This window comes from Gobius niger, assembly GCF_951799975.1.
Source record: "Gobius niger genome assembly, chromosome: 11".
Lineage (NCBI taxonomy): Eukaryota > Metazoa > Chordata > Actinopteri > Gobiiformes > Gobiidae > Gobius > Gobius niger.
The window spans coordinates 27429783-27448992 of NC_136862.1; the positions used below are offsets into that span (position 1 = coordinate 27429783).

The window sequence follows — 19210 nt, forward strand, 5'->3', positions numbered from 1 at the left end:
CGGCAACAGTTACATCACGTTCTATATCACAGCTTAAAAAGTAAAATAACCCCTTCCCGGGACTTAAAAAAAAGAAAACAGGAACAAAATTATCGCGGATACAAGCGGCCGAAATGAGTTTCGTTCGCAGGGTGGCTGGCCGCACCCTTCGAGATCGGGTGAGGAGCTCAGTTACCCGGGAGGAGCTCGGAGTAGAGTCGCTGCTCCTTATACTTTATTGTCCCCGTAGGGAAATTTGTCTTCTGCATTTAACCCATCCTTGAGCTGTGGTCGACGGCAGTGCCGCACCCGGGGACCCATCTCCATGATGTGGAGCCAGGCTGATGGTCAGAATCACCTGGCTGGAGGATTCACCTATTGCACATGTTTTTTATGGTAGGAGAAACTGGAGTACCCGAAGGAATTCTGCACAGACACGGGGAGAACATGCAAACCCCACACCGAAAGGCCCCGTCCAGCTGGGAATAGAACACTTTGCGTCGAAAGGAGCAGCTGAGGTGGCTCGGGCATCTGTCTCGGATGCCTCCTGGTCGCCTCTCTCGGGAGGTGTTCCAGGCATGTCCTATTGGAACAAGGCCACGTGGAAGACCCAGGGCACACGGGTGGGACTATGTCTCCGAGCTGGCGGGGTGTCGCCTCGGGGTCCCCCCAGAACAGCTGGAGGGGGTGTGCGTGGATCGGGAAGTCTGGGCATCTCTGCTGAGACTGATGCCCTGCGACCCGGTCCCGGAAAAAGCGGAAGGAAATGGATGGATGGAACAAAATGAACAGTTTCAGCTTGTGGGACCGTGGTATAAGCGGGATAATACACTCCGAGGTGTCCATTATCAGAAGTAACTTGATGACACAGAGGCGTGAACCGTCCGACGCGAAGCAGAGGTGCTATACATGAACCATCTCAGGCTGTCTCCTGGTGGTCCCCAAATCAGTTTCAGTTTTATGCAGTTAAAATCTGGAACAGTCTTCCTGAAGATGTGAGGCCGGCCTTGACTCTTGACAATGTTCAAATCCAGGCTGAAAACAGTTGTTTTTAGCTGTGCACGCTGAAAGGTTATTCACTGCACTCTGTGCTTTGATTTGATCTGCCTTCTTGTAATTGTATGCAAGTGAAGCACTTTGAATTGCCTTGTGTACGAATTATCCCCCGACACATAACCTTGCCTTTCCTATTTATTCAACATAGCCGCACAATCTTTGTGTTTTCTGCAATCACTTTTTTACTCTCTATTGCTTTAGCTCACCTGGATAATTTCTCGACTTTTTTCTCGCGCAGAGTTTGCATTTGTGCATTGTCTCTTTACATGGGGCTGCCTAACTTACAAAGAAGTCAGCACTTATGATGGTACCTCTAAATAGATCTAATTTATGCACATTTCTCTTTTTGTATCCTGTTTTTTCCCCCCACCTCTGGATATAACCCGCATAATCCACACCAGCACCAGCGCATTGAGAGCTGTATGTGTAATCTTTGGTACAAATGGGTGTGTTTTTTTTTCTGCTGACCGTGAGCGCTGGTCAGCGGCTCGGCGCGGGGGACGCTGGGGAAATGTTTCTGATAATGTGTGTTTGAGAGGGGCTAATGAGGACCGTGGATGTGCCAGGCTGACCACAGATTTCCGTTTTCCCCTCTTTCGCAGGTGATTAGAGAAATCCCCGGACGTCAGGAACTCGGGATCAGCATCAACTCTGAGGTCAGAACCATTTATCTTTATTTGTTGTTTGTCCTTTTTGTTTTTGAGCTGGTTGTGATGTCGTCTGTCAAGTCTCTGAGTCTACTGAGTATGATCTTTGCCTGATCACATTCGGAATCATTTAAAATGTGAATATATGTGTACGTGAGCATAGAAAAGCCACTTGATGAGTAAAGACAGCTCCCAGCAAACACAAGATACAAGCCACCATTTTGAGCCAGTGGCATGCGGGCAAATGGACGGTGCCTCAGAATCTCATTTACAACAAAAATCAGAAAACACATCATATCGCACAGTATCTGAATGACGCAAAAGTCCCATATGCTTTGTACAAAGAATGGCCACGAGACGTATACCACTGATTACTACAACAACATTCCTGCAGAATTCTTCTCAAAGGGAACTTTTAAAAGGTTTCTCTCACACATGATCGACAGTCCTAAAGATCGGCCGCATCAATGTGAAATCACAATCGACAGAACATTTCTAACTGTGCTGACCTCTTAACCTCTTAACCCCCGCAAGTGCATTTCCTCCATTACAGCCTATAGCCAAGCTAAACTAGTGGTGGGTCTCGATTACATTTTTTACAGGTCTTTAATTAATGAATCACAATTAATCGCATTTTAATCAAACAAAATGTTTTTTTTGCACCTAAATTATTCAATAATTAGAAACATTAGTTGAACAACAAATGTATTTATTGTTGTTGATCTGTATAGTTGTTCAAGTAACAGAGGCAAAGTGCATTTATAGCTATTAAGCTTTAAAGTGTTTTAGGAACTTTGATCACTCATGTAACAGAGTATTGAGGCTGTATGCTAACATTAGCATCTCTGTGTTTGGCCCAACATGTTTTGCATTGAGATGGTGTTTCAGACTTGAGTAACAACGGTGGAAGGTGAACTCTTTTTTGTACAACTTGCACACAGCAGTACAGCAGTCTATCGTCCCATCAGGATGTGTTTTAAAACAAAACTGAGTCCCCAGTGGACTGAGTGAAGTGTCTCCGTCCACCGCGGTTTTGGGCGGATGTGCATCAGATATACGGGCGTACCAGAAACACACAAATAGAAAGGTTCCTGTTGGGGGGTCTTGTGTGGCGTTTTTGTTGCTTTATGGTCACATTTTTGTCACTTTTTCCTGCTCTTTTGTTGTGTTTTCATCCTTGTTTTCATCTCATTTTTGTCGCTATGTTGACACTTTTAGATTTGGGTAAAGCCAAACTGGACTAGATGTACTCGGTTCAGATGAGGACTAAGAGATTAACAACAGCGACTGACAAACTCTGCAGCCGAATCAACAATAATCCTGCACATGTACTGGCGCATTTACCTCATTTTCAACCACGAACGGACGCTTTAGAAAAGAAAATGAATCGCTCCGACACAAACCGTAGCTACCGTGCTTTGTTGTCACCATTTGGGGGCCTATTCAGTCGAAATTAACACGGAAATGCTAGTTGATTGTAGCGAGCACAGTGGAAATCAATGGAGTTGGACAGAGTTTGTCTGACTATAATGAGATATGCACACATGCACGGTCTGTCGAGCTATTCCTCAAATCTGCAAGAAAAAATGCTACATCAGGTGTGTTTTTGATGAGAGCCATTGTTATAGCTCGGACAGAAGCTCAAAAAATTTGCCTGTTCACAATATATGCCACCGTTCAAATACAAGCTTTGTGTGGAGTTGTCTAGAAAAGACCCTGGATGATAAATTGCTAGCCTGTTCCTTGATGATTAGGAACTGCAAGTGTGATGTAAGTTGTGATTCACCCACACAGCACACGCACATATTTTAAGAAACTACAAGGTCTTGGCATCTTTCAAATGAGGCATAACACAGGCATGAGCGCTACAGTCGCTATGACATTTGGATATCCTAACCCTAAACCTAACCCTATAACCTAAAGCTGGCAGATAACAAAGCCAGGCACGTGCAGAAGGGACACAGAACAACCACTTTCCACATCTCGTGCTTCAGATTGCTCTTTATTTGTTTTTAATTTTTTTGTGATCCATTTTTTAAAATTGATTTTCCATTTAAAATATGGGGGTGAGGATCCAGATATCATGTTTAGTATGTATAGAACAGCGAGAGATGCACGCAAAAAAAACATATATATATAGCACAGGTACATACTGCGTGCTGTCCCACCCCAACCATTGTGACCCAACTCCTGCCCCCATCCCCACCACCCCTGGACCCTGACCCCATGGTATCTTCTATTGAGAAAATTCAGAGTTGACATTAGATGGTTATTTGTACTGTCAATTTCTTACCTTTCATTGATTGAACCAGGATTAAACAGACACACAGATACAGAAATAAAATAGTAAAATTACAGCGGTGACATCAAGGATATGGATATTCAATGAAACATCACAGGATTTAAGTACTTTGTCCAAGAAATCACTCAGCCATGTTTGCATGGTGACCAAGTGTGGTGTCTTCCATCTACAGGCAAGTATTTGTTTGGCTGCTGTAAGACCAGCTAACCATACAGCTAACTTCTCCATTACATTGAGGTCTAGAGTGGAGCTATCATTGAGGAGTAAAACTTCAGGAGTGCAGGGATTTTCCTTTAGTAACAGGTCAGTTAGTGTTTTTGAAACACCCGTCCAGAAAGTTTTAAAGAGGGGGTATTATGCTTTTTTCAATCATATAGCACCAGTCTATATCACACTACAATGATGACCAAACCTTCTGTTGGTCTGTAAATGCAGTAAATTAGAATAACTGCCTTGTATAAAATGTCTCTCTCAAAATGGCTGTAGTGAATGTCTTGAAATAGGCCTCTGTCTCTTTAAGAACCTCTGAGCCTTTCCGACACGCCCCCTCCACACGCTGTCTGTGGCATCAGTGGGGAGGGGGCTCTGCTGAGGAGCAGTGGTTGGTTACTCGGCTGGTGACGAAAGCTCGGAGGCGTCTCCAGGAGGTGGGGGCGTTCCTAGGAGGACTCATGCAAACCTGTCCCTACAATGGCCGCTATCAGTTTTTACAGATTACTCAAAAATAACTTAATGTGCCAAGGCAATACTTCAGGCATGTTTTTAATGAGGGAGTGACATAATAACATATTGTAAAGCTTGAAAAAGTCGATTTTGCATAATACCCCCCCTTTAACATTTTGACAGTCCCAAACCATAAATGTGCCTTGCGTTTTAAGATTGCAAAATGCACAATTGGGTGAAGGTAGCACTTTCATTAATAAAATGTGAGGACTGAAATATGTTCTATGGATAGATCGCTCTTTATTTTTTGTCACTCTGCCTCATAATCTTGTGCCAACGAGATGAACAAGCAGATAGTTTTGTATGATCTCAAAATAAACCTAGCGTGTCGGGCGCGAGTGACTTGTACTGCCGAATCCCCGTGACGTATTTATGACAATTCAGCCCGATGTTCGCTTAACCCGTGCCCAGACATTCTCAATGGTCGATGTGCTTTTCCTAAGCCCCTGTTGTCAGCCACAGCCCAGTGGAGAGAGCGAACTGAGGGAGACAAACAGTTGTGAAAGTCTGTGTTTCTGCAGGGACCTGCCAAATAAACAAAGCCGCCCACGGAATCCGGATTTTTTGCTCTGAAAATAAACAGAAACAATGTATAACTTTTGATGACTTTTGGCGGTGGTTTTATCATCGTCAGCCTCTCCATTCTCTCTTCTTTACTTGCTGTTGCGGTATTTTCCCGTCATCTCAGCACCATTACTCTCACGTCGTTACCAGACTCTTCAGGTTGAAACACAATCCATTACTGTAAATTGATGCACTGTACCCGCGCGATTTCAAGCAGCTCTTTGTTGATTTTATCTTTTCTTTGGTGGAGGAGGCAGATCTGCCGTCACTTTGTATTTCTAGTATCTGTGAGTCATAAAGAATTGGACTGACATGACTTTAATGGTTCAAAGCAGGTTATTATAGTGAAAAGATTCATTAGATTTTACACAGATTGAACTCAAGAAACACAGCCAATGAACGGTGTCTTGATAAGTTAAGTAAGTACTGAAATTAGAGATATCGGACCTCAATGTGAGTCACTTTGACACGTAAAAGTGGAAAAAATATCCATTCACCCATTTTCTTCCGCTGTATCCGGGGCCGGGTCGTGGACGCAGCAGTGTCAGCAGAGATGCCCAGACTTCCTGATCCACGACACCTCCTCCAGATGTTTTGGGGGGACCCCGAGGCGACACCAGGCCAGCTCGGAGACATAGTCCCACCAGCGTGTCCTGGGTCTTCCATGAGGCCTATTCCCAATAGGACATGCCTGAAACACCTCCTGAGGGAGGCGGCCAGGAGGCATCTGGAACAGCCGGCTCCTTTAGACATGAAGGAGCAGCGACTCTACTCCGAGCTCCTCCCGGGTAACTGAGCTCCTCATACTATTTCGAAGGGTGCACCCAGCCTCCCTGCGAAGGAAACTCATTTCGGCCGCTTGTATCCGTGATCTGGTCCTTTCGGTCATGACCCAAATCTCATCACCATAGGTGAGAGTGGGAACGTAGGTCGATCGGTAAATCGAGGGCTTTGCCCCCCGACTCAGCTCCCTCTTCACCACGACCGATACAAGACGCTTCCCCGATCCGTCTGTCGATCTCACGCTCCATCCGTCCCTCACTCGTGAACATGACCCGAGATACTTGAACTCCTCCACTTGAGGCAAAGACTCCCCACCGACCTGAAGAGAGGAAGCCACCTTTTTCCGGTGGAGAACCATGGCCTCGGATTTGGAGGCGCCGATCCTCATCCCGGGCCACTTCACATTCGGCTGCTTCCTTCCCCAGTGCACGCTGAAGGTCCTGATTTGATGAAGCCAACAAAAAACATTTTAATTCCGGAAATTAAACTTTTATCTTTAGCTTTTTCATTTTAAGTGTAAACTTGCTCCACTGGCAGATGTATTTCACGTAATCTTACCAAATCAGGGGCACGGGCACATGCTAAGGTGAAGCATCATGTTAGCATTCTCCGTTACTTAGGTAATTATGGGCTGTTGAACTACTTTGCTCCTCTCCTCTATGTCTTTGTATCTATATTGTGTAGAAAACTATATTCATAATTCAGTAGTTTTGGAGTTATTATAGAAAGTTTCGATTTATCTCCTCTTTGTTTTCCCCCTCTGACTGCTTCAAACATGACCATATATGGGCAATTCCGGAGATACAAGGAAGTGAAACTATAAACATCGCAAAAATGGTCAAACTAAAGGAAACTGGTTACATTTTTAGTCAAAATCTTAAATATAATTGTGTTAACTGAATGTATCTAATGTGTCATATGCACTTTAACATTTGAGCGAAGACCAAAGTTTGCTCTGCTATATGAAAAACATTAATTTCCTTCAGAGCATGGAGTTTGCGGATGTCTAAACTACAGAGGTAACTGCCTTTTTTTCCCCATAGAGCTCTTAATAATTGCAGCTTTTGTGTCTGTGATCTTTGAGCCAGGCCAAGAGTATGGTTTACTTGTACAGCAAAGATCACCAAAAGTGAGAGTCTTAGGTCCACTGGGGACATTACCAAAAGCATGGTTTGCCAAAGTTGATTACTTCATCACATTTTTTTCAAATATTTCCCTTACCCCGAGCTACCAACTGGCATACGGCTCCGGAGAGCGTTGAATTGAGTTATCTTCTTTGGCACCGCCTGCGTTTTAAGTGAGAGGCATCTGGGCAAAACCTCCGAGCGTTTTGTGCGGAAGCCAAAGATGGCGCAGCATCTGTCACGGGGGGGGATGCTCTCCGTGCTTCCTGTTTGGCACGGACCGGCTTCCACCGCCGTGCCCAGAGCTGCGCCTTGCCTCTCCACTGGACGCACAGGTGAATTCCGAAAGGCCCGGCGAAAACACAAAAACATCTTTTAAAAATCAAACTGCGGCAAACCGAGGACAGGCAGCGCCAGCAGGAACAATGGGCCGACGCCGCTGCTGGGCCCGACGAGCGACCGATCGCGGCGTGTTTTTGGTGCCAGAACAAACAAGGGGAAATAAATGACTTCAATGCCAACCTGTCACCACAGCCGACTTTCACAAAAGACTGTGTTGTTTTGGCTCTCAATCAACGTACGAGTTCTTTGTGGGTCAATTTTTTTCGGAGACCTCCCCCAAGAGTCTTGACAGGTAAATGCTGCCAATTTACGAAACAATGAAGCAGTTTATTGTTGTGAAAGGTTTTTCTCAATCTCTGCACTTAAAGTAGCACAAGACACGCAATTTCCCCACGACGTCGCAAAAGCTGACATTGTAAAGGCTGTAGGCAATGACTGCAAGATCAGAGAAGGATTGAGGAAGCAGGATTACTCGGAAATCACTTCTCTGGGTCAGTTTTCAATGAAGGAACAACATTAAAACCCGGGTCATGTTTGATGGGACGATGGCTGTGGTTTTACGTCAGTGAAGTGGCAATGATCTGGGGAAAAGTTCCAAAAAGTTGAATCTGAAAACAACAATTAGCCACACAAATCCCACGAGACAAGACAATACTCGAGGAAACGGTACAAGAAGAGTTTTTCCTTTTTACCAACACAGTTTAGATTTTAGACAAATATAGCAGAGATATTGACTGATGACTTATTGAATGAACCATTCTTCTGTTCCCTGCAAAAAATGACGACCATAATCAAGCAAAGAAATTAAAAAGAACAGAAGATTTTTCTTCTTTTTCTTCTTCTGTGTTGTTTGTTATTCTCAGGTGCTAAAGTTGACTTTTGCAGGTGGTGGGACCAGCATATATAATTGCAACACCCACACTTTTAAAGCTAGTATTACTTTTATTATCTTATTGATTTACAGTCAGAATCCTATGTTCGTGTTAGTGGAATGCACTCCATATGAAACTAAAGTCAAAACTTTTGCCAGTACTTCTGCTTTTGTTGCTTTTGTAACGCACTGATGCAGAGTAAAGACGGTCTGAAAATAGCTGATTTTGCGATGTTTCGCCACAGTAAATACTTAAGAAGCGGACAGTTTGTTTGTGGAGGTGAGAGACATGCGTTTGGTGCTTGATAAAAAAAAGTAGCCCATCGTTCACTTAAAAGAGTACCAACTCATTAGTGACCGACCCATCACCAAGTCTCTTTTTAATCTCACGAGATCTTCAAGGTTCAAGGTTCAAGGTACATATTTATGGCATTCCAACATGCCAAAAAACACAACAGAACGAATTTTGGTCCCAAGGCCCAGTAATGTGCACAAATCAAACCTAAGAATAGAAATAGAATAAATACTCACTTAAAAAAAAAAACAATGCATGGACATAAGAGGCATTTAGTGTGGCTTGGTCACTATTCTCCTCAGGAAAGAAGCTGGACCGTAGGCGAGAGGTCTTCTTCCTGAGGGAAGAGGGACAAACAGTTCGTTGGAGGGGTGTGAGGGGTTCCCCCATGATCCTTGTGACCCGTCTTCTGCAGCGCTCATTGGAAATGTCACTGAATGTTGTAAAAGTGCGTCCAGTGATCTTCCCTGCCACTTTGACCACACGCTGCAGTGCCTTCTTGTCCCGGGCTGTACAGCGACCGTACCACACCGTGGTGGACTGGGTCATTACGCCCTCCACCCCACACCTGTAGAGAGAGGCGAGGCCCAGGTACTTAAAGATGTTGGCCTGAGAGAGAATGGGGCGGACTCTGGCTATGTTCTTTAGATGGTAAAAACCTTTCTTTGTGATATTCATAATGTGTGGAATAAAAGTCAGCTCAGAGTCAAAAATCGCGGCCAGGTCCTTCACCTCTCTGGGCCTCAGGACCGATGATTAAAACATCAGTTTTGTCCTGGTTAAGCTGGAGAAAGTTGTCTGCCATCCAGGATTTGGGTGAATTAAACTTGCCTGTATCCTTTTTCGGTCATGACCTGTAGAAGTCCATAAAATTGCAAAACAAAGATTTTCTTGAGGCAAAAGTCTGCTTCCACTATTTCATTTCACACACTTCGCTCACCTGTATGTCTGCCTTGTCAAGACACTGTCTGGCTTTCTCTCACTTGTCGGCAATAAAAAAAAAAAGTACCCAAAGTTGTCCAGAAGTTGTATCCCGGGGGACAACTGCTGCACCATTGTTAGGCCACTTGTCCATATAGGTTTGTTGTCTGTTTGTGATTTCGGACAGAAAGAGGAGACTGGACATGCCTCGGAGCCTTTGCATTTCTGCCGTCTGTCTACATGAGTTTGTGGAAGCCGACCGCGTGGAGCTCCAGCAACGCGGTGCATCCGGTTTCATCAGCTGCAGCACGCGCTCGCCTTGTTGTTCGCAGAGGCAGGAGTCTTCTGACAAAGGCCATCAATGTTTTAACAGGAACACGTTAAAAGGTTTGCTGCGAGGCGCCTCTGATGCAAAAGCAAGTGCAGAGTTAGCGTGCAACGGAGAGAAGCCGGAGAGGATGTGAGTAGACGGTTCCTCAAACAAAGAAGCGCCGACAATAGTACTGTTTTGTATTCGTTTTTACATAGCTTTACATGAAATCGCCTTTGCTCTGCCCGATCCCGTCAGAACTGGGAAGCTCAGGAGGAAGGGCCTGGTCGGGACTTGGATGGGAGACCGTTTGGTGACACCAGGAAGCCTCGTGTGAATGTAGTGAGTGAGTGATTGGTGGTGGTCAGAGGGGCCGATGTGCGCAGACTGCAGTCTATCCCAGGGCAGCTGTGGCTACTCAATGAATAAATAATGCAATGTGAAGCATCTCTGAGCTCATTATTATCATTATTATTATACATTAATTATGTTCAACCCTATTACTTCTATCTTTCCCCTGAATTCATTCATGTTTGATTATATTCACCAATCCATTACCTTCATGTTTAGGCCAAAATGGCGTGTGTCTGAAAACACCATTTTTGAGATTACGATGACATCATAATGACGTCACAATGATATCTTTCAGATTATGTGTTTAGTTTTAGTTTATTTATTGGTTCTGAAGAATATGGATGAATCAAAAAAACACATGTATTGCATAAAATAAGTAAAACAATGAAACAGTGTTGTTAGAAAAACAAAATACATCAACATATACTGTATATAATACCAGTATTATGCAATATGATTGATCCAGCTCGAAGGACCACAATATTCGGGATTGTATCCGCACAATGGACCAATGTTGGGGATTGTAGGATTGTATAGTGATTTTGGAATTCTTCATCCACTCAACACATCGATATCGGACACAAAGGGCAGTATAGGAAGTTTCAAACATCCTTTTAAACAACCTTTTAAGTTAGCTTAGTATAAATTACAATAAATATAGCCAGAAACAAATAACTAAATATCATCTGAAAACTACACCGAGAATATGAATTGACTGTAAATATATAATTTTAACCAACCTCTGTCACAGACGCAGACATTTGGTCTTCCCTGTAGTCTCTCAATGGAAGCTCTTTCTTTACAAAGCAGTCTCTGATTGGCTAACTCTTGATTGTTGTAAAGCTGTTATTACACCTACAGCCCAGCACCCCAACAATCGGCCCAGGCCAATCATTTGAGGAAAAGTTGAATGACTCCCTCGGGTTTACATGGGTTTTGGATGAACCAGCTGAAATTGCGCTTGGCAGAAAAAATCATCAATGTCTGTACATGGTTCCATTTTGCAGAGAACTATCTGGAATCGCGCCTATCCATTAGCACGTGATATCCTCGCCCAGTCCAAGTTAAGACTTCACGTTCACACTACTTCATATCCCCACATACTGTGTGTAGGAGGAACAGATGGAGCATAAAGTTAGCTTCGCTTATAAAATAGACTTTCCATATAGCCTCTCCACAAACGCTTTCTCTGACGGGCGAGCCAGCAATACCTTCCCCCTCTACCACCGTAGCTATATGTTCAAAACAGCCCTACACGAAGAATAAGTTTTGCCTCAAGCTTCCTCCAAAAAGCCGCACGTCGACAGCTCAAAGATTAGCATGCCTGAGAAAGCCCGACAGGAAGGGGAGATGTCGGAGCGGGAAAAAGCCTGCAGACGCTGACGGAGTGACGGGCCCGGCGCGTTTTCGCCCGGAGACACGGAGGATTGCCGAATGTTGCGTCGGTGAGAGGCTCGGCGGAGGGAGATTGCAGCAGGTTTTTAAGCAGCCGCTCGCGTGTCAGAGCGGGCCCCCGGACGGAGCAGCTTGCGGTGTTTACATGACGTCTTATTTTGTGACGCGCAGACAGCAGAGGGATGAGCGCTCCGGCAGTGCAGACACAGAGAGCGGAGACGGATTTGCTGCTCATAAATGATGCAGGCCGCCGTCCAATTTCAAAGCATGATTTGATCAGTCGTGGGTAATTTGTCAACATTTTGTAGGTACAATTTTCAACCCATGTGTTTACTGCAAGTGAGTAAGTAAGTAAGTGCTATATTTGTCATTGTACAACCGGTACAACAACTGTGCGACTGTGGACCGACCTGACCAGCACGGTTTTGGAGGTCGGGGAAACCGAAGTACTGCCTTTCAGTGCTCCTTTAATCCTCTAAAACTGCACCGCCTCCTGGTTTTGTCCCAGTTTCAGAGCGTGGCGTCCCAGTCAGCTCCTCCGCCTCATCCTTCCTCTTCCCCCTGCGCAGCTCCCTCCGCTCCACAACAGTCTTCCACTATCTGCTCCTCGTTCGTCCCTTCCTTGTTTCCTGTAGCGCCTCTTGTGATGCCTCCGCTGTGCTGCAGCTGTGGGCGGCCTCTTGGTGCCTCTTCAGTGTTTCAGAAGTTTTGAATTTGTCGGTTAATTATGTTTACGTTCTTGCCATTTTTATCAAATTGATGATCAATAATGTCACGCGTCCACTTACTTGCTCCTTATTGGGACTGCTGTGGGAATGCGCTTTATATTAACTCATTGACTGCCAGACATTTTCAAATCAGAGAGCTCCCCACTGCCAGAGGTTTTTCAGGATTTTTACTGTTTTTTCAAGACCCACAGAAAATGTAGGTCTAGGTCTATGTCAACATGAAGCCCACCAAAAGAAAGATTAGACACTCTTCTTTCATCTAAAACAAACAGTTTGTTTGTACCTCTTTCCATTCTTTAGTAATCGTCCGTAGAAAATAATTATGTTATGAAAATGTTACGCAGGGTCTTTTTAAGCTCTTTCTTTAGTCCTTTCTGCGTTCTCTACTAAGTAAACTAAGGGAGTAAAAAACCTTGCAAAGCTTACAATACAAAAGAAAAATACTATGACTGCTAATTTGCGATTTTGCTTCCGTACAGCTGTCATTTTCATTTTTAAATCAATACACATTTCTAAAACTGGTTATTTAATTTTGTCAATGTGAAATTAATTGGTCTTTTTGTTTTAAAGTATCGTATAAAATACCTAAACTTGCAGCTGACATGATATGGATGGTGGTGATGGGATTTACGGCTCTTTGGGAGCCGAGTCTTTGGAGTGATTCCAAAGAGCCGTTCAAAAGACTGGCTCTTTTTAAAATGACATTTTCATAACACCAGCCAGATAACTCACAATATCTAAGACACAATCGATAAGAGGCTCACTTTGACTTAAACAATCTAAAACTACAATGGGACTGATATTTAAGCTTTGAAAAACAGGTTTGTGGATAAAATCCAATAAAGAGGAGCTGGAACTGTCTGACAACTCATTTTTAGTGCATTTAGCTTCCACTTTAGTGCAAAAAGCTGTCACTTGAGTCGCCTGCTCCAGTGTTTCTCTGATTCTTCTGTTCGTTCGGGGGGAGTTAAAATTGTCTGGAAAAAAAGATCCGGCTCGTTTCACAATTGAGATCCGGTTTGTGAATTAATATTGACATTATGTAGCACCGGTAAATATGTGAGAGAGAAAAAAACTCTTAAAGCAGTACTAAGTAACGCGTTTACTTTTATATATTTTATTTATAAATCCTTTTCGTCGGCCCTGTGGGGGAAATACAAGTGTTTATGGGATTATTGGAGGGTATTTCATCTCCCCCTGGTGTCTCTGGCCAGAAAACCATGCTTGCAACTTGACTGCCACCGGACCAGAGCCACCAATACACACTACTAGAATTAACTACTGCGCGGTAGCGTCACTTTTAACAGTATGTACAGCCAAGTTTAAGTGAAAAAAAAATATTTCCATTTTATAATTGGATGTACAATATCCCTCTCTCCCTTTTTCTGTTAGCGTAGTATTTACTCTCCAAGACACTCTTGCTACGACACCTGCAGTTGTGCTTATGGCCTCTAGGGGCAAGAGTTACTTAGTACTGCTTTAAAAACAACATTCAATATTTATGAAACTCAATGGAGAGTTACTGAACCTACTTATTTCTCAGACTCATTAGCCAAAAATGCCGCACATACTGCTGTAAAAAGGTATTATTTACTAAAGTCAAAGGTTAGCATAGCTACTGCGCCATTAGCATTTATCTCCGCTAACCCGGATGCACCAATTTTGGTAAATATTACTTTTATAGCAGTAGGTACAGCATTTTTGGCTAATGCTCCTGATAAATAAGTATGTTCAGAAACTCTCCGTTGAGTTTCAGAAATATTGATTGTTGTTTTTTAAGAGTTTTTTGTAGTTTCTCGCACATCTGCGGACCCGGAAGTAGAGCTGTGACATCACCACTTAACAAACGTATATACGCCGGAGTAATGCCTCGTTTGAAAGCTGAGACCAACAAAACTCATCTAAGGCTTTTGCTTGCGTTGTCATCACTTTTTTGTTGTATTTTTGTTGCTACAGTCACGTTTCTTTTTCTTTTTTTTTACGCTTTTTGTGGCTTTTTTATCACTTTTTTTTGTCACCTGTTAGTGTCACCCCTTTTGATTCTTTTTTTTTGTGGCTGCGTTCCATCCTCATTTACATCTCGTTTTTTGTCTCTATTTTGGTACTTTATTTCAAGAAGCTTTTAGTTTTGGGCAAAGCCAAACTGTAGAAAAGGCGCTCAGGGGTTAAGAGGTTAACAAGTTCTGAAGTGCATATGATTCTTGCATTAAACAACAGTTCATATTTTACTCTGCCATTGATGCTCCTGAGAATCGCAAACCCAAACGTATAGACAAGGAGAGGCACAGTCGCATTGCTACGGCGCTAAAGACGCGTGGTAATCTATCACCACTTCACTGGGTCCGCAAAACCCGACCCCGGCGTGGATCCGCTGTGATCACGGGGCAGTGCGCTCGGTCCGCTGATAGAGGGACATTATAAAACTCAAACGGACCCACTTCTCCTCCCCCTGAAGCCGGGAGGCGGCTCCGAGAAACGCTCTGTCAGGGAAACGGGCTCGGCGAGACGCTATTACTGTTTAGTTTCATGAAATCCCAATTTACTTTTTGACAGAATAATGTGAGCGCCAGATTGAGCCGTGATTCCAGAGCGGCGCTGAGTGTCGGGGGAGGGCAGATTCGCCGATGGGAGGAGAAGATAACAGAGGACACAGCGGCTCAGCTCGATAATGACCAGCCCGACAAAAGGCTCAGTTTAGTCCAGGGGTACGTGCCTCGCTTTCCAGAACGCTGCAGCGGGGGGTGGGGTGGGGGTGGGGGATCGGGCAAAACATGGTTCAAACAAGTCCATGTGTTTAGTGTACATTTCATAATCACTCTGGTTTAAAACACGACTATTATGTGGCACTTTAGGACCCATGTTTTTAATTGTAAGTCTATCTAATGAAGAGACAGTGAGGGCAGTGAGACCGTGTTGGGAGGGATTTCTAAGTGGACCGGAGCATCCTCTGGGAATGGCAAGCTTTCACTTTCAGCTAACGGCATGCTAATTGATGGCGTTGTGATGAACACAGTTTAAAGGAATAGGCCACCGTTTTTACATACTGATATATGTTCTTACCTAACCTTAGTCGAGTTAATATACACCCGTCTGGTCTTTGTCCGTGCGCTCTGTCACGCAAACGGAGCACATACGCAGCCTCTCCCACATGTCATATAGCGCCAAAAAAGCTCACGATAGAAGCTACCAAGCTCTTCCACGTGTTCCCTATTTAATAAAGTTACGTGAAGTGTTTTCATGCGAAGTATATTTACACAGAAATGTAACGTGTCGATTTTATAAGCAGATAAAAAGGGGGACTATATTGTGAGGCGTAATGATACAGGAGCACAACGTCCGCTCAGTAACTCCTAAAGACTTCCCCCGCTCACTTCCGTCAGTAGAAGCTGCGTGACTTGTAGAGAGCTCGCAGAGAACAGTTGAAGAAGCGTGGATAACTTGTGAACAATGCCTTTTACGTGCATCGTGCCGGGCTGTGATAACAAGCAGAAAGTATATAGTGTAGTAATGTTTCACACATTTCCAACTCACCCCGGACGACGGCACAGGACTCAGGACCTCGACCATGAGGTAGGAATGCGCAGCACTTTCCGAAAATATATTTTCTGCTTGTTGTAAAAGGCTCTCTACAAGTCACGCAGCTTCTATTGACGGAAGTGAGCGGGGGAAGTCTTTAGGAGTTACTGCGCAGACGCTGTGCTCCTGTATCAATACGCCTCACAATATAGTTCCCCTTTTTATCTGCTTATTAAATCGACATGTTACATTTCTGTGTAAATATACTTCGCATGAAAACACTTCACGTAACTTTATTTAAATAGGGAACACGTGGAAGAGCTTGGTAGCTTCTATCGTGAGCTTTTTTGGAGCTATATGACATGTGGGAGAGGCTGCGCATGTGCTCCGTTTGCGTGACAGAGCGCACGGACAAAGACCAGACGGGGATATATTAACTCGGCTAAGGTTAGGTAAGAACATATCTCAGTATGTAAAAACGGTGGCCTATTCCTTTAATTGCGATTGCAAGCAAAAAAAATGGCATATGTGGCTATGTTGCACCAGATTTCCCATTTTAAATTGGCTGTTTTGTTTTAGAGCCCCAATCGGTTATGTATCCAGTGATGAGGAAAATACTCTGAAGTGTATTAAGTTATAGAACAGTGAATGTGTTTCGTCACGTATTGCATTACTTGGTCCAATCACAGGATTGTATGCTGAATACTTTAATCGTTGTCTCTGGATAAGATGGAGACAGCAAACAATACACAATAATAACTACAATCTTTAATATATTACCTAAAAACAATAAAACAATTAGGGCTGAAACAAGTAATCGATTATTGAACGAGTTGACAACTATTTTAGTCATTTTTTGTAGTTTCTCACACATCTGCGGACCCGGAAGTCCGCAGATGTGTGAGAGATAGAGACTATTTCTGGTCAACACTGACTCAAACAGAGCAAAAATGAAAAGTTAGAATATGCAGTGTTTTGTACATTGTAAATTTAATACATATCTGTCTGTGTTTCATCCAATTAGAAAGCAGAATTAGCCCTAAGAGCCTCCTACCGTTCCTTTTAAGTTTACCCCATCAACATGTTCTCAACTGGTGTCACTTAAGCTTTATGTGGGAAAGTTAGAAAAAATATGTTTTTATTACAAACCATTCACAGCCAAGCCAGTCATTGATTAATCATAAAACAATCTGTAGATTAATCAATTACCAAAATAATTCATACAGCCCTAAAATAATGCATTAACATGATCTTGCCCCTGTCAAATAAACAAAACGATAAAAATCTCACACACAACACTCAGCACAAGCACTAAACACCATGAACAATGACATTACACTGACAGCAGCAGGAGAATATAGAAGACATTAATGGTTGTGTAGGCTATAGAAGTTTCATACTCAAGTAACTATGGTTTTAGCTTTTTACATTGGGTGATTCTCATTGAAGACATTAAACTATGGGATGATATAGGAAACAAAAAAGGGTAAATTAACTCACCCTTTGTTCTTGGCATTTTCTCAATGGGCGTCATAAGGTCGCCACCTGAAAATGTTCTCAACATCATGAAACTCAAAGCAGTGATCAGAGAAAACTATTTTGAAGAATTTGTCACGTTTGTTTTTGTTTAAAACCTAATTCCATGTGTGTTCATTCATAAATGAGAATCTACAATGCAAATGGTCTTGAAGTAAAATAAATAAATAAATAAATATATATACAGTATATGTACACATACATATATATATATAGAATACTGCACTACTGCTGTGATGACATAATGGTTTTGTTTGTTTTGTTAACACTTTCACGTTGATTAGCATTATATTTACGTCTAAATGTGGCATATAATTAAAACACGTAGGCTACGCTTGTTGGAACGCCCGTTGTGAATTTATTTACCACTAAATAGAAATGCTAAAGAGCACTTTGCAAATGCACTCCAGGAGCGCAGCAGATCACAGCACATTATAGGGCGCACGGTGCATTGCTGAAGCTGAAATTGAATGATTGAGTTCTCTGATGTAATATCTTCAAAGAGCCGTACTGGAATATGTTTACTCTAAATGAGCATTCTAAATACATTATCTCAATGCATGTATAGATCTGCTGATGTTTTTACCACACAACACAGCAAAATGGATTCATCATCGTTGCATTTTACTACAGGATAAAACGAAGCCGCGGGGAAACTGAATAGAGCAGGTCTGTGAAATCAACATGGCTGCTCAATCTCCTCCTGCGAAGCCTGTTCCTTAAAAGGGCAAAAAGGAAGTTGGACCCCTTCGAGCCTCCACAGAGCTCCAGAGCCTGTCATTCATAGACTTCCACTTTTTATTTCTAAAATCCAAAAAACAGTATGGTTCAAAATATGAAACCAAGCCCAGCGTTGTTACATGGGTCATAGCAATTTCCAGAAAAAGGAAAACTCTTTGGAGCCAAGCTGGTAAGCAGTTTACAAAGTGTATTTTGGAGTCATCCCGGGCAACTAGGGGGTGGTATTTCAGCTATGACTGCTCCACCCCCTTGGACCAAAGAGAAGGGCTTTCAAATACATAAAGATAACGAAGAGATGAGCTCTATACTTCTTAGTCACAGTGATATAAATGTCTACACTGCGTTCCAAACTATTATGCAAATGACATCTTTCTCTGGTTTTCTAAGTTGTCAACACAAATAACAGTCACCATAATTTTCAAGTCTTTAGCTGGTAGAGGATCATTTGAATGTGGTTGAAAAAATCTGCCAGGGATAGATGAAAATGAAAATGGTCATTTGTTGAATTTGTAGCATTAGGAGGTCATATTTACTGAAATCAAAAGCTATTTCAATCAAAAACATCCATTCACCAACCATCCACAACTCCATCCATCTGACCATCCAGGGTTACACGGCACTCATCAGTGAACAAGACTGTTTGAGTCTTCATGTATTTCTGTTCGGGAGAGGCACCAGCAGCTTCAAATACCCTTTTGCTGCTTTGTAGCAGCTGTTCTCTTAATCTGATTTGTCTGTCAGAAACCGTCCTTATTGTGCCTTTATCTGCACAAACCCATGTGTGCTCTGAATCAGCCACAAATTTCTTTTCAGTACGATGATTAAGCTTAATCTTTCATAAAATATTGAATGTTTTCATACCTAGACCAAGGCATTCAACTATTTCACGCTTTTCATCATCAGAGAGATCCTTTTTCTTTCCCATATTGCTTGAACAATTTTCAGTAGTTTTTCCCTTGACTGGGCTTACATAAAAACTAATCTGAGATTGATGTCAGTGATTCAAAGAGCCCTGACACACAA

At 43.0% G+C, this 19210-nt stretch overlaps 1 protein-coding gene across 1 annotated transcript in view; it reads left to right on the top strand.

The window, feature by feature from the left end:
• Window positions 1-19210, top strand: part of sgcd (sarcoglycan, delta (dystrophin-associated glycoprotein)) — a 426694-nt gene that overhangs the window by 209456 nt on the left and 198028 nt on the right. The window contains exon 4 of the mRNA XM_079565997.1: window positions 1638-1691. The gene's annotated coding sequence lies outside the window, so the exon portion shown is untranslated. The remainder of the gene's footprint in view (window positions 1-1637; window positions 1692-19210) is intronic.